The sequence below is a fragment of the Caloenas nicobarica genome, chromosome 1 (assembly GCF_036013445.1).
Source record: "Caloenas nicobarica isolate bCalNic1 chromosome 1, bCalNic1.hap1, whole genome shotgun sequence".
Lineage (NCBI taxonomy): Eukaryota > Metazoa > Chordata > Aves > Columbiformes > Columbidae > Caloenas > Caloenas nicobarica.
Genome location: NC_088245.1, coordinates 205,498,849 through 205,514,449, shown reverse-complemented (window position 1 = coordinate 205,514,449; position 15,601 = coordinate 205,498,849).

The window sequence follows — 15,601 nt, the reverse complement described above, 5'->3', positions numbered from 1 at the left end:
TATACAGAATAACCACTTATTTCCGGAAAACCTTTTACTGTGAAGGCAATTTCCATAATATCATCTTTCATCAGATCCAAAATAGCCCCACACTTCTTCCTTTCTATTTTGGTCAGTGTAGCATTAATTAATGTGGGATCACAGGATTCGATGATCTCAAAAACAAAGAAACTTTCACACAAAGTAATACTGATCCTGTAACAAGAATAGCAGTATTTTAGAAGTATAGATTTCTTTCCTGTATATAACATAGTCCAACGTACAATGCCTTTCCTAAGTCTTCAGATAATTTTAAAATTTCTTTGTGGCACCAGTAGAGTAAGAAAATCTAATGAAGAATTCTTGCTTGCAAACCAAATAAAAATAGTAATAAATCCAAAGGTTCTGATCCAGTTTTTTTCCATGTTGCATGCCTTTTCAATTAAGTTATCTTATGGCAGTGATGCTGACTCTGTGACACAAATGCTAGCACCAGCACACAGTGTTCCTGGCTATGCCAGTAGAATCTGATTTAAAGTATTCATCAGGCCTATTAATAAATATTTTAATATAACCAGGAAAATACGCCTCCAACACAAAATGCATCTAGAATAACATCTTATTTCTGTAAAACCCTTTGCCTGGAAGGTAATGTATAGAATCATCATAGAATCGCAGAATGGTTTGGGTTAGAAGGGACCTGAAAGATCACCTAGTTCCAACTCTCCTGCCATGGGACAGGGACATCTTCCACTAGATGGGGCACCCACAACTTCTCTGGGCAACATGTTCCCGTGCCTCACCACTCTCTGTCAAATGAAAAATTCCCAAAATGTATCTTTCATTAAATCGAAAACCAGGCCAGAATATCTTCACTTTCGTTACTCTGGGGCTATTGGCTGTGTCAGTGGTATGTGGCAGGACATTCCAGAGACTTACTCCATGTATCATGCAAGACTGAGGAGCACCTTAGAAAGCTCTGGTTTCTGCTCCCTACCATGCTCACCTGCTGAGATTTTTCCCCACTAGGGGATTTTGAACATCCAGATCTCAAAGACTCTAAAATACACTAGAAAATGAAGGTGATGGGTACATGTATTTCTGAAAGTTAGGGTTTTAGTTAAAGCAAGCTCTTCTATTTCCTCTATATTCATCCAAGAGAGACTGGCATTTTCATATGACTATTCGTCCCACCTCTCAAGAGTTGACTGACACAGGATGACTTATTTGCAGGAGAGGTCCTCTCATTGCACCCACTACTGACTTTAGAGGAATTTTGGACAGCCAGTTAGGGACAGGTGCTGAACTTCTGAATGTATAAATCCCATTGAGCTGATTCCCCAGTTATTACCCAAATTAGGTTTTTCTAGTGAACTCAGTAACTACTTTCAGGTTTGTTCATTCGTTAATTATAAAGAGACAACAGTATTTCTTCATCCACTTAATACATATATTAGACAGTAAAGACATAATTGATGCAATCTTCCCCCTCTAGGTTAATATTCAAAACCATCCTTAATTTTTTTGACCACTTAGTTGTACCAGATAGCTTTCCAGATATCTTTAGGCTCACTGCAGTTCATCCAGAATTATTTCTGCACACAGGACCAGCATCACGATTTTAAAGAACATTGAGTATTCATCTAATAACCCAGAATATCCTTCTCTCCCTTACTTAGCTACTCCATTGTCTTCCAAAATATTTTAAAACCTAAAACTATGGAAGCTAATTCCCCACTTAAAAGGACTTTATTGATCATAAAGACCTTGGCACATGACGGCCACAAAAGCCTTCCAACATGTACTAAGTTAGGTTGGCAAACCTGAATGCTGGGTGCTTTATTCCACATTTTGCTAGTGAAACAAACTACATGGGCAAGGAGAAGACATTTTTGTCAATATAGCTACAACTATATTAAAGAGTTTTGTTGACTTGGCCAAAGATCGCACCATATCACATGCCTGTTTATGATAGCTGTACAAGTAGGAGGTTGCAGTGTAGACATAAGCATGAACAGGTAAAAAACAGATGTTTTACTAAGACACCAAATGTTAAGATTGTGAGCATCCTCCGTTCCTGTTAATAGAGAGATTTGACCAATTCATACAATACATCTCTGGTTCAGCAAGGCATATAAGTATGTGCTTAACTTTAAGCATGTGGCTAAATCTCATTGAAAACAATAACAGTTAAATATGTACTTAAAGGCATTATTGTAGGAAGTCTGGATTATTCATGTACTTAAGGGCTTTGTAGTATCAGAACTTCTGGCCACCACAGAATTCCCAATTTAATCTATTGCATATCTGGATCCAACATTAAATTCGTCAGGCAAAACATTCACACAGGTTAGCACAACATACCAAAACTTCATCTGCATCCAGATGGTAGGCTACACTAATTTTGTTTCAAAAGGTGCTCCCTGTGTTTCTTCCGAAAGTTTTATCACAATAGTTAATGATACTAATGCCAGGAAATTAAAATCTATAAATTTCCTGTCTGGTTAAATGCAACTCCCCCTCCCCACTAATTAGTTTATCCATATGCAAATGTTACAGTTAGGGAGTATGGCTCTGTAAAGTTAATAGCTTAATCGGTGTATCAGAAGGCTAACAACATCTCCTGCCAGTTTTCTCAAAAATGCATTTCAGGGCTATTAATATTATTACCAGATGGATAAATAAACTTTATGCTCTGAACACATATGAAAGTTTAAGAGGGGGGAAGTAGAGGAGTAGGAGAATGATTATATTTGTTTTATACACAGGGGGAATAAGGGACTATGCCATGGCTCCCCTTGAAACAAATTGTATTTGCTCTTTTTCCCACTTCTGGCATTTCCAGGTGCCTGTCTGTTTTTAACATCTTCTTCAGCCTCGATAAATTTGTCAAAACAAGACTCTGTCATGCATTCAGTGAGTCACAGCTGAAAAATAAAAGAAATCCCTCAACGGGATAAATGCACTTGAGTTGGAGACCAGAAAAAATGTATTTTTTTTTAAAATTGATGGTGATACTCTGCAACAATTTTTTTTCCAAGCTTGTTTTGTTTTGAAACTGTCAGAGAATGTTCACTGAATGTTTTGTAAGCAAAACAACTCTATCCTAAGGCTACAAAAATAGTACTTTGGGAAAGAGAAGTACTTTTCTAATGATGATTAAAATAATATGTGAACTGAGGGGAATCATTATTTCAGACCAAGCTCTCAGGCCACATTTTCACCTGAGGATGTATAAGCTATTTGTTGTGCTGATTGCCTGAAGCACCTCCCCACCAAGACAGACATGGCAGGTCAGGCAGAAACTGCGTTGTCTTCTTATGGAGGCAAACACATGGGTCAGGCATGAGTATCTATTGTACACGTTGTTTTTTTTTTCCTGTTCATGTTAATCTCTTGCAGTCCTTCAAAATACCTGCCTAACCTCTCTTCAAATGCACTCACACTATCTTATTTTCAGGCATTTTTTAGGTACTTGAGATGACAGCATGTGAACTGCACAGAGTCATGAACATTGTCTATGTTTCCAAAAAACTCAGGTACAATATTTGGACTGAAGAGAGTCAATGACAAAAACAGATTCTAGAATTTGTCTAAGGACAATTTTGAGGAACTCCTGTTTAGCAAACAAATCAGGTGAGGCTGGGCTTTGGCACATAGCAAACTCCCTTTGAAGGCCCAGGGCTGCATGATTATATGGTCAACACTCCGATTAACTTCAGTGGGGGTCTTGTTTAAGCAATGTCTGTAGGGTCAAGTCTTAGAAATGGATTTAATTACTATTGCCCTATTTTCTAGCCAGAGATGGTTTGATAATTTGTATTCCGAACTTGAGCTCCAGGAAGCTGACACATGAGTATCTCTTTTTTCACCTCTGTTTCTACTATTTCTTGCCATCATTTGCAGATGTTTTTTTAGCATATTATCTGTAGGCAACAGTAAGATGGTCTTCTTAACAATCTCTCTTCTGTTTTATCCTCTTTAAATACTAAGTCATATTTTTTGTCATTGCTCAGTGCCTCCCCTTTATTCAGCTGCTCCAGTTCTTTCTAGAGTTGTTCCCTCTGTTGCAGCACTGCACCAGTCTACATTCCATTCTCTTTTTTATCCTAAACTATGAAAAAAAAATTAAAAATCATTGTTATTTTGGAAAAGAGCAATTTCTTTAAGTTCTCAGTATATCATAATGGATCTCTAAGGGATCACTGAATGCATCTAAAACACTTAATGTGAAGTTACACAATCAGTAGACATGTATACTATACAAAAGGACAGGATCTCTCATCGTAATGCCTTGATAACTTTGCCAAGATGGAGTTCTGCAAAATAATGAATTTCAAACATAAATTAACAGTAGTATGTGTTTTTATAGTAATTTGTTATAAAATAAAGGGTAAATGTTCATGATGGCATGTCCAACAAAGCTTGAATATGACAAGATTCAAGAGAATAATTAGTTTTAAAACTTATGTAATAACAATATTCTCTATCTATTTATATGCTAAAGAGATTTTGCCAGAAGCCTTTTGCTCAAGTATAGTCAAATTTACACTCTTGATATTGCCGACTTAGGTCAGTGCCAAAGCAGAGAGAAGATTTGAATTCTGACCTCTGTGGAAGAAATTAATCTCATGTAATTTTAGGGATGAGACTCAATGCCAGGTACGGGCAGTTGACTTCAGATGTCTACAGCATTGGAGTCTACATGTAAGCTCCAACTACCATCAATATAGACACCTACACTTGATCAGAGAGATGAATCACTTTCTAGACTCCATTGATTGTATTGACTAGGGATGTGAAACAACTGCCTAAGTATATGTTCCTAGTACTATTTAACCCTTTCCAGAGGCTTAAAGACATCTGTATAATCCTGGCAGCTATGACACAAGATCTACGTGAGACATCTGTCATTGTGGAGTAAAGCATGGGGTCCAGTTGATACCTTTAGTGTGTTTCAACTGATATTATATGCTTATGTGCAGACAACCAAATCAAGAGTTCCATTGGCCATAACCACTGGAGACTTTCGATAAGTGTATATTGCTACATGGAGGATATTTAAATTTAGGTTGCTTAATCTGATGCTGAATGCCAGCTAGGCTAGTTTTTTTGTCTCCAGCTCAGAATGAGATATCCAGAACTGGTATCTTGCATCGCTCAAGTTGCTACCCATAGTGATACAGGAGTAGGGGTGCTAAGACTGAGATCACATTGCCACTACTTAGGGTTTGCATTATGCAGTCAACCTCACTGTGTTGCAAGATCTCAGCACATAAATCCCGACTTTCTCCAGATCTTGTTATCCTTGACTTTGGTACTGCACTGCTCAGTGACATTCTGGTCAAAGCAGAGCATAAGCAAAACTACAAATGGTTTAAGACTTCTCAGTAACACAGGCAAAAAGTAACTTCACAGCCTCAAGGATAAAGACAAAATAGTTAAGCTGCATCTCTTCCTGTTCTCCTTTCCTGTAGCTCCACTGTTGGGGTGGTCGTCCAGCAGTCAGGTAGGTAAAGTCAGGGAAGGCATTGGTGCACTGCGTACAGAGGTGGCAGGGCCACGGCCACCCACTATTGCATCCAGGAGGCTCAGTTCATCCTTCAGAGGGGATGACATATGCAGGTGCCACTGATTTCACTGCGTCCTGTTCTTCCCTAAGAAAATGCTTATAATATCTACAGGTAAAATCTGAAAGAGCGACTACCATTGTTCTGTGCACATGCACCACTGCTTACCCTTCCAAATCTTCCTCACGAACCTTCTTCTAACCTTGCAAAAATGTCATTTTTCTATCTCTTTAGATTTTAAAGAGTCCTATTATCAATTATTTCTTAAACAAAAATATTAGCATGGGGGAGGGGGATGGAATCTTTTATCTATTAAAATATCAACCCTTTCACTGAAATCTGAATAAATTGTCTGTTTTACTCCAGTCTCTTTACTTAGAAATGGTCTCAAAGAACTTGATAACTCAAAGAGTTCCTCCGAAACTCTTGCCCACTTTTGAACTCAAGCCCATTCTTTATCATACTAAACATTTCTGAAATGCTGCTTAATCCCCACCTCTTATCAAAATTCCCAGTATCTTTCCTACAGACAAATCATAGGCTTAGGAGCTCTTCAGTGTCTGGAGTTAATCTTACAGATATCTGATGTCTGGAGTTTGTCTGAAGCACAGACACAAAAATATGTTCCCTGCTGCAGAATCTGTTTGACCCTTTTGGTTGTCTGCTCCGTATCTTTGCTCTTCAGCACAGTGCTTTAAAAATAACAGGTGCCCTATAGCTCCTGTAAAACAGGCTTGAGCTTCAATTTAAGGGAAAGGGAAAAACCTTAAGAACAGCAAGTCTGAGCATTATGTGCTTTGTCCTGGGAAGTGGTTTTAGCACATGTTATGTCAATTTAATATTGAGCGTGAGCCACTAAGGAACTGTGAAAATCCCAACTCTATTGGGTAGCAGTATGTATGGACCATATACTATCATCTTAGACTGTCCAGAATCAGGAATAGGATTCACATGGGACTGCAGTGTATCAAAATTCCATGAGCTGCTATCTCAGGATGTTATCTGACAAATACTAAGTTGACATTCAGAGAACTTGTTATATTCACAATATTTTTTCATTATTACTTGCATTGCAGGTGTACCTAAGAGGCTCGGTAAGTCATATTTATTATTCATAGCAGAGATACATCAGAATCAGGCATTCAGAACAATTCATTCTGTCACTTAAAGAAACAATCAGTTTTAGTTTAAAAGACTTTCTCTTCCTTTTTAAGAGAAAAGATTGATTTAACCATTCATCTCATGATTGCCTTGAGCATGGCCTACTGTGTCTTTGGAAACACTCTCCTTTGATTATTTTACTGTGTGTATTTTATTTGTAAGATACTGATCCAAAAAAGTAATGGTGAACAAGCACCATTTGCAATGTGGAAATATGAACAAAACGATGCTCACTGCCCTGAGGAGTTTGTATCACAGTATAAAGGGATGGATAGCAGGTGGACAGAAGCAGACCGGGAGGGCTGATGGTTGAGCAGGATTTATTCTTTACATGCCAAAGTTCTGACTAAACAACACTGCAATTCTTTCAAACAGAGGCTGTAAGTTTTTGTATCTTTACTACCTTAATCTTTCTTTAGCACGTTCTCATACTTTTAAACTGCAATAAATATACATTGTTACTGTGTTTCTGTTCTGATATTTTAGGTTTCAGAAAAACTTATGGCCTTCTCCTGGTCTTGTTTATAACCTTTTAGAACAGAACACTCACACTGGTCAGTTTTATTTTCATGTTTATTAGCAAAATAATCTTTATGAACAACATAGTTTTTCTCTGAAAGGTCTATCTCTCATTCACTAGTTCATCCCATTTCATTGTATTCAGTAAATCTGAAGTGTATATGCCTCTACATGTATAATATTATTAAAGTTAATGTTTTTTTTTTCACAGTACTACACTTTCTACTGATTTTGTCCATGGCTATGTCATGGTCTAGTTGTTCCTTCTCGTTATTGAGTAGATTGGTGCATAGCCTTATTTATTTTCTGAACAAGTTCCCACCTTTTAACAGCCACTGTCTTTTCAGTCCCAGACTGAACAGCTAAACTGTGCAGTATTGCATTGCACACAATAAGTATAACAAGGACTTGAGTGACATGTTTCTAAAATCACACAAACAACCCTCTGAAGTACTTCTAAATAGTTTTATTAAACACAAAAGTTTGGATTTTTTTTTCTTGTAGAATTGAGGAATAATCACCTTATGTGAATGCATTTTTCTTTATTTTTTTTTCCCTGTGGCTGAAAAAGGGAAATACTGGGAGCAGAAGAAACAAATGTCTATGAACACAAATCCCTTAATTAGGAATCTAGCATTCCTGAGTAGCATCAAGCTTCGTGCAATAATATTCTGCTAAAAGAAAAAGAAATCATTAAAAAGTTCAATTTTGGCTCTTCTTAATATTTTTCGTTAGTGTTTGAGGAGACTACGACACTCACATGGGGCTCAGAGGAGACCCATGACCAAGGGGTTTGTAGCATCCTGTTAATAGCGGAGACCCAACCTGTCTGTGCTGTAGGGCTGTCATAAAACTGCGTGGACCCAAAACAGTCCATGACCACTGGCATGCAGGGCAGGGTTTAGTGCTTGTGCCTTTCTTATTTAGCTGTATAGACACAGCCATAGCATCTCCAGCTATTTTCTCCTCTCTCCGCAGAGGAAACTCAGTTCGATAAATGGCAAAGCACCCAACACAGGGCGATTTAAATGATGCTTTCTGGTCCTGATCTCTTTCTGATCCCTTCATAATGATTCCTTCATTCATCGAGCTAAAAAAAAACATCTGTAAGTAGGAATACTGAGGTGGATAAGTAAAAATCAACCAATTTAACTATTTCTACCATGTGGAAGTCAAAACTGTGGATCTCTGGTAACTGCATTGAGTAACAACAAGCTCTTTTCACTCCAAAATATCATCAATAAAAAGGAAATCTCTGTATTTAGTCTTTTCTAGTAACATATGTCTTGGGAATCAAATAACAGTAGTCACTTAATGACATTCTTAGGACAGTTTTATCAATGTGGAAGTCATACACAACTCTTTCAGTAAGGGATCCAGAATAAAACTGAAATAACAGTTCCTGTCAGATCCTTCTGAGCATTCAAAGTCACTACACGTTTTCTGTCTCATTATGTTTTCTGCTTCTGTTGTCATATAAGTAAGTTGGTCATAAATCCATAAGATCATGATCTCCTAGAATACATGCTTGCTGTTATTATATCAATTCTCCAAAGCTCCTGGTATTTGCATATGCAAATTGTAGCCATGGTGCAATTTTCTGTTGATAGACATATTCCTGCTGCTAATATCCACAGAAGTCTTGATGTGTATCTGTTGTTTTCTCTGTTGCCTCCAGTCTACCATAAGTCTCCAGCCATATTCATTAGATTCAATTAGTGACATTCTGCCCTGTGAGAATCTGTCAATATTAAATAGGCACAGTAATGCTCAGAAAATTGTCAAAATAAACACTTTTTAAAAACAGCATCAGATGACTGAAACCACAGTAGACTAAGATCCATCAGTTCCAATGTGCTTTACAGATCATTCTACAAAATTCAATAGAAAACTATAATAATAAAAATTTATCATTTAAATAAATAAAATCCATAAAATAAATAGAAAATATGGAAGGAATGTGGCAAAACCTAACAGTGTTCAGCATTCATTTCCTTTTGAAAATAGATCGTTAATATTTTTGCTAGTGTTTATTTATAGCTGACATTTCTGGATTGCTTCAGAATTTTCATCCTTCCCCTTCTCTAAGCCTTTCAATATTTCCATTCTTCTGATTTCACTCAATCTCCATTCACTATTGCAGCTGTCTCTTTCCCCATAGTTTTCATCCCCTGGTCAATTTTAAAGAGTGAAGTTTTAGTGTTATGTTTTGGTCTAAATTCTATTAAGAATAGGTAGAATATTCTCCCTGTTTCCTAGTTGCTTTCAGACTGTTTCTTTATTAAGATAATCTTTAATTTTAGTCTTGTCCTCTGACATACTTAGAGTTCCTATAAGCTTGATGTCATATATGTATTTAATAAGCGTAGACTTGATTTAGTTATGTAGTTTATGTCATTAACAAATCAGCGAAAAGAACTATTCTTGCAGTTGGACAGGAAACAACTGATAATTTGACCTGGTTGCATGCCACTCTACACTCTTCTCCAACAGTAATTTCACTTTTGACGTCTCCACAGTTTGCTTACAAGAATGCAGTGTAAGTTAGTGTCAAAATGTCTTGCAAACAAGATATATGATTATTGCTGCTTCTTTGTCTACATGACCCCTTAGTCCTTCATAAAAGAAAATTAGATTGACTTGACAAGATATCTCCTTGGCAAATTCATCTTTGCTGCCACTGTCCTCCTAGTTATCTTCCAAGCCCTTGCAAGTCACTTCTGAATCTTTCAGATTTTTTCTAGGATTTGAAGTGAAGTTGACTTGTCTATAAATGTACACTTCTTTTTTTTCCTCCCTTTATACAGCTACACATTAAATTGCTCTTTTCCAGCCCAGTAGTATCTTATATGTCCTCCTCAAGTTCTCAAAGACAACTGCTAATGTTTCTGAGATGGCTTCAGCCCATACTGATATCAGGATCAGAAAGCCCAGACAACTGGAAAACCAAAATACTGAGAAACATGATCTGTTTCTATTCTAGCTTGAGCTGTTATCCTTTGTTGCTACTAATAAGTTTACCACTTGTCTAAGTAACCTTTATAATGAACAGTGAAACAAAAGCATCCTTTACCTCTTCATTTTTCCATATATCATTTAGTGATAACTAGTCCTTTGCACTGAATAAATGCCTAACATTTTCCTTTGAGCCTTCTATTGCAACTAATCCAGTCAAGGAATGATTTCTTATTACCTCTAGTTTCTCTTGCTAGCTACACTTTGTTCTGCACTGTCCATTCTGATTCTGCCCCTACCTGTTCCTGGAGCTCTGTATGTGTGCTTAATGATCAGTGCTTGCCTCTCCTTTATCCTTACCCAGTGTTTAGAGTGAATAAAGACTTCATAATTTAGCCAAAGGTTTTACATATTTTTTCCTAACCTTTCTCTTCACTGAAATACTGTACGATTTCTTGTGAAACTACAACTTCTCCTGGATTTCTTTTTCTGAGATCTTCCTTACCATTCTGTATATTTGTCAAAATCTCCTGCGTTTAGAAGTTATTCCTGATACATAGACAGAAAGACAAAGAGAACAAACTGTAGGACACTGCACTGGAAGTATCCCTGAAAGATGCCTCTGCTTAGACAACAGCCCATTTGCAGATAAGATTGCAGTCCTATCCTACATACCCAGCTGAGTCAAGTCTATACAGTACAGGGATTCCTGCTGCTGCACTAACCGCTTTGGAGCTGCGGCTCCCCAAAGCACTTGGCATCAACAAATGAAAACAGCTACAGCCTGCCGAAAACAGCATGTTCGGTTTTGCATTCAGTGTGTAAACTGTAAGCTGGTTTCAACCATATTTTGTTACCCTTCGAAATGTTTCCTCAATAGTAGGTTGCACCATCTGTTGCACTGTTTGCCTGCATGTTTTTGCTTGTTAAACTGCTCCCCCAGCAGCACACAAAAGAGGAAAAACAGCAGTGATGCCTTTCAGGAAGATCTCTCTGTCCTCTAGCTACCGCCTCCCACCCCAGTGTTGCACTGCACACAACAGATGCTCCTCTAGTCCTACCTCATGCTTATTAATTTTAGGATCTAAGCCAAAGTCCACTATAAAACCTCAGAGGCTTTAAAATCTGGCCATCTCTTTCCTTGTCAAGCCTAAAGGTACATTTTATGTGCTAAGGACAGAACACCACACGTGCCAAAGCAAAATGTTAAGATGAATCACCTCAAGGTTCAACAGGGAGCATGAGGTCTGCCACAGATAATCCTGAAAATCCATTTAAATAGTGGAAAAGGTCCAATGTTGGTCAGATCATGGAATCTTAGAATCATAGAATACCAGGTTGGAAGGGATGACAAGGATCATCTGGTCCAAGTTTTCTTGGCAGAAACACGGTCTAGACAAGATGGCCCAGCACCCCGTCCAGCTAAATCTTAAAAGTGCCCAATGTTTGGGAATCCACTGCTTCCCTGGGAAGATGTGAACAAACTTTTCTCAATAAACCTACAGCCAGAATGATACTTATACCGCATTAGTATGTGCGCTGTCTCCTGGCTAAATGCTGACATATTGTCGTGGCAGGAAGAATACTCCATCTTGGTAATGTAATGAAGCAGGGCTATTCTTTCCTTTATCATTTGCCCTTCATCCTCAGTATCTAAGGAGCAGGAAAACCTTATATGAGCTTTTCTTCTTTCCTTCTTTCCTGGTGAATTTATTAAACCTGAGCAAAAAAAAATATAAAATTATTTTGCATGAAATATTCTCTGAAATGTGTTGACACTATATTATATAATCTCAAATTTTTTTACTTCATGAACTGGATGAGTGATGAGAGGAAGGGGAAATCCAGTGAATAATGTATTCAAATATGACTGCAGAATGCTCAGAGTAAATTATTCAACCCAAACGTATTCAGCCATCTCTGCTCTGAATAATATGACATATTTTCACTGTGGCTTTAAGTCACCTCAGCAACAGGGACCAATGAGGAGTTGAACTCATTGAATGTGGAATGCTTTTTTCAGGATGTACATTTGCCTTGAGATAACAAGGCCTCTGCCTCAACTCCTATCAAGAAACCTCATCCTGCAGGAATCCAAGGTCTGAATATCCTTTACAGAGAAATAAAGGATCATTTGCATCGCACATGGCCATAGAGTTAGTGTGATAAATTAATATGAGTCTCTAATTTCTCCCTACACCTGCTATTAATTTCTCAGAAAAGTAATGCCACATCCTTGCTTTTTCTTGAATTCCCATACAAGAGACTGTCATACAGACAACCATAAATATTAACTTGCTACCCAGTCCTGTCTAGTAAATCAATTTAAAAAACTTAGCAAGGTCACCACGGTCAAAGCTTGATGGCAACATCTAAAATATTTCTTGTGAAACATAATGGCATCCCACAGATGGAGGGGGAGATGTCCATGAAGTAGTCACTCCAAGCTTTCTTTGCAATAAACAGAGAAAAGCAGTTATTTCTAGAGTGAAATTAGTCTCATTCTGAGTAGACATTTGAAACAAATCAGATTAATCATATTCTAAAATGCCTATTACTCTCCATTGGCTGTAAATAGAAGCTAGGATGACTTGTCTCTGATGTAGAGACTAGACATGTGGACATCTAACCTGGAGTGAGACGAATCCCACCCACAAACCTGGCTGCACACAGAGGCAGGTGCAGGCTCCATAACAGCTCTGTCACATAGTGTGGGAACACGTACCACACCAGGTGGTACTAACATTCCCTGAGCCTCCTTGGGGAATCTGTCTCAATATTTCTGTGTCCAATACAATGAACCAGATACCAAGAGAAGATCTGGCCTCTTGGAGTTTATTTCTGCTTCTACGAGCTTTTCCAGGTGGCTGAGCCTCGATCAAATATTTGTAGAACTGAATATTTCTCTTCTCTGTGGGAGGGAAACAGTAAAAGTACAGATCCTAATTTGTTTTTGCAGAGGGCTGGCAATAACGACAAACTGGTCATTAAAACTAAGCCTCTTTTTTTTTCTTCTTCTTTTTTTTTTTTCTCTTTTTCTTTGCAGATGCAAATAAACTTTCCAAGGACAAATCTGAACCCATAAGTTTCTTTCTCATAAGAAGGTTAGCAAGTCAGTAAGGTTGTTTCAGTAAGGTTTTTTCAGGAAATCTGCACTGCCTCTTCTCCCAGGAATACTACTTGGATTACTATACACAGAATTTGGTAGCTCCCAGGAGTCTCCATCACTAAGCAGGAACCCACAGAGTAGCATGTGCACAAACACAGAAAAAAAAGTTCCTCTTTCCAGAATGTTGATGTTCTAAGGCAAGAGACAAAAACAGACAACTTTTCCTCAGAAAGTGATGTTAACTGAGATCCATTGTCTGTAAAAATACATTGTAGTTACAGCTGTTTTAATTAAAGAAATTATGTTAGGAGACATTCCTGGGCACAGGAACTCATCTTATTTACAGAGCTAATACTTTTCCAGGCATGTTTTCATTCCATGTCAATTGAGTTCATAAAAAATGATTTCTAGACAGGATTCAGATGGACAATGGTGTGTCTCCACCCTGTCCTGGAGAAAAAATACATACATGGTACAGATGTGAGCTGTTCCATATCAGTATCAAAAAGCAGTCGTAGGTATATTTTATTTACTAGAAATGGCATAGCTTATGTCAGCTCTTCCTCAGGTTGTTTGCTAAGTAAAATACGGATTTTTTTTTTTAGACTTTCAGGAGTTGAAGAACCTGTCCAGGAGAACATCAGTCATGGTTAGTGTAGGCTGTTTCTCTTTGAGTAAGTGACTGCTTGTATTACAAAGCCACTCACAAGAATCCCCAGCTTGCAAACTCACAAGGAGATGAGCCCCAGACACGCTGAAGACTGTTTTACCAGCTGCAGCCCCTCCTGCTTCATGCCATTTCCTCAGTGATACTGGCTGCCTCAAGGTGCAGCACTACACACCTTCATCATCCATCACTGGTCAGAAAGTCCTCTAAGGAATTTTTTTTTCTGATGCAGAAACTTGGAATTCACTTTCCTCTAGCAGTTAAATATAAGGAAAAATGTTATTTAATAAGGTCTGGAATAAGTTCTTTTTTTCTTATTATGTATTTTTTCAGCACAGGCTACTATAGAACTCAACATAAATCTAAAAATACTGCTCCTACCAACATATTAGGAAAAAGGGCTGTATCATGACTATCTTCCCTAGTAGTGTCAATTTAGTCATCCTCACTGTTATATCATCTAGGTGAATGAGCGATTCAGATCAATGCCACACACCACTTCCAGACCCTTTAAAAAAAATTCAGCGAAAAGATGTTATCACAATATGTAAATTAGAGAGAAAACAGTCCAGTTTACTCATAACATCTATGTTATACTTTTTCTAGGTCTCAAACTGGAAGTTTGGAAGTTTAAGAAAATTGATTATTTGGAAGATAATCTGCAAGCTTCAGAGTAAATAATAATAATAATAATAATAATAATAATAATAATAATAATAATAATAATAATAATAATAATAGTGAGGTAAGTGTCAGTAGAACCTAATCTTTATGCCTTCATTCTTTCTACCCAACCTGGTGAAATGATAGAAACTAAATTATAATTTTACAGAGGTTTTTTGTTTAACAACAAACAAGAAACGATTGAAGAGGTAATATCAGCAGACTTTCATCCTGAATGACTAAAATCCAGCTTATTACAATACTACAGTAATATCAACAACCAAAAGATATAGAATATTGCAAGTCAGAACGTGCAAGAGACCCTGCTCCCTTTTTCAGTTATTCAGGGTGCCATTAGAAGTCTGTTCCACCAAGTCCCTTTTATGTCTGCAGAGGAGGTTCAGGTCAAGGATGTCTGTTTAGCTGGTACTGGGAGAGTGGAGAATAAAGACAAATGGAGAGTAGAAGAAAATCAAGTGTTGGATTCACCTCGTCTAACTTCAGAGGTCTACAAATGCCAAGTCCATCTAAACTAAACCTTTGCTCTCATTATGGATGGTGGAAAGAAACAGACACTCACAGCTGAAACTTGGGTCTGATTTACCAGCACGTCATGTCATTTGAACCCCATTAGGCTGATCAACACAGTCAGAACAAAATGAGAATGATTTGGCCAGCAGGGAGCTGAGCAAAGCAGTGACCTGTCAGTTTTTTGTAGCCATCAGAGAACAGCTCAGTTTAAGGCATCATATGAAAGAGAAGAATGAGTTGCCATGATGTTCAGGGGAAGTCTATCCAATGCTTTTACAATAAAGCAGCCAATTCCTGAAGAAATCAAGACACAGCATGGAGGATTTGAACAATCAAAAAGCCCCCATGTGTTCGTGAATGTAGATTTGAGTCTCTCACAGGATTTTCAGGAAAAAATATGCTTAAAAAATTTGAGAACTATTCCAGCTCTTAAGATTTTTAAATTAT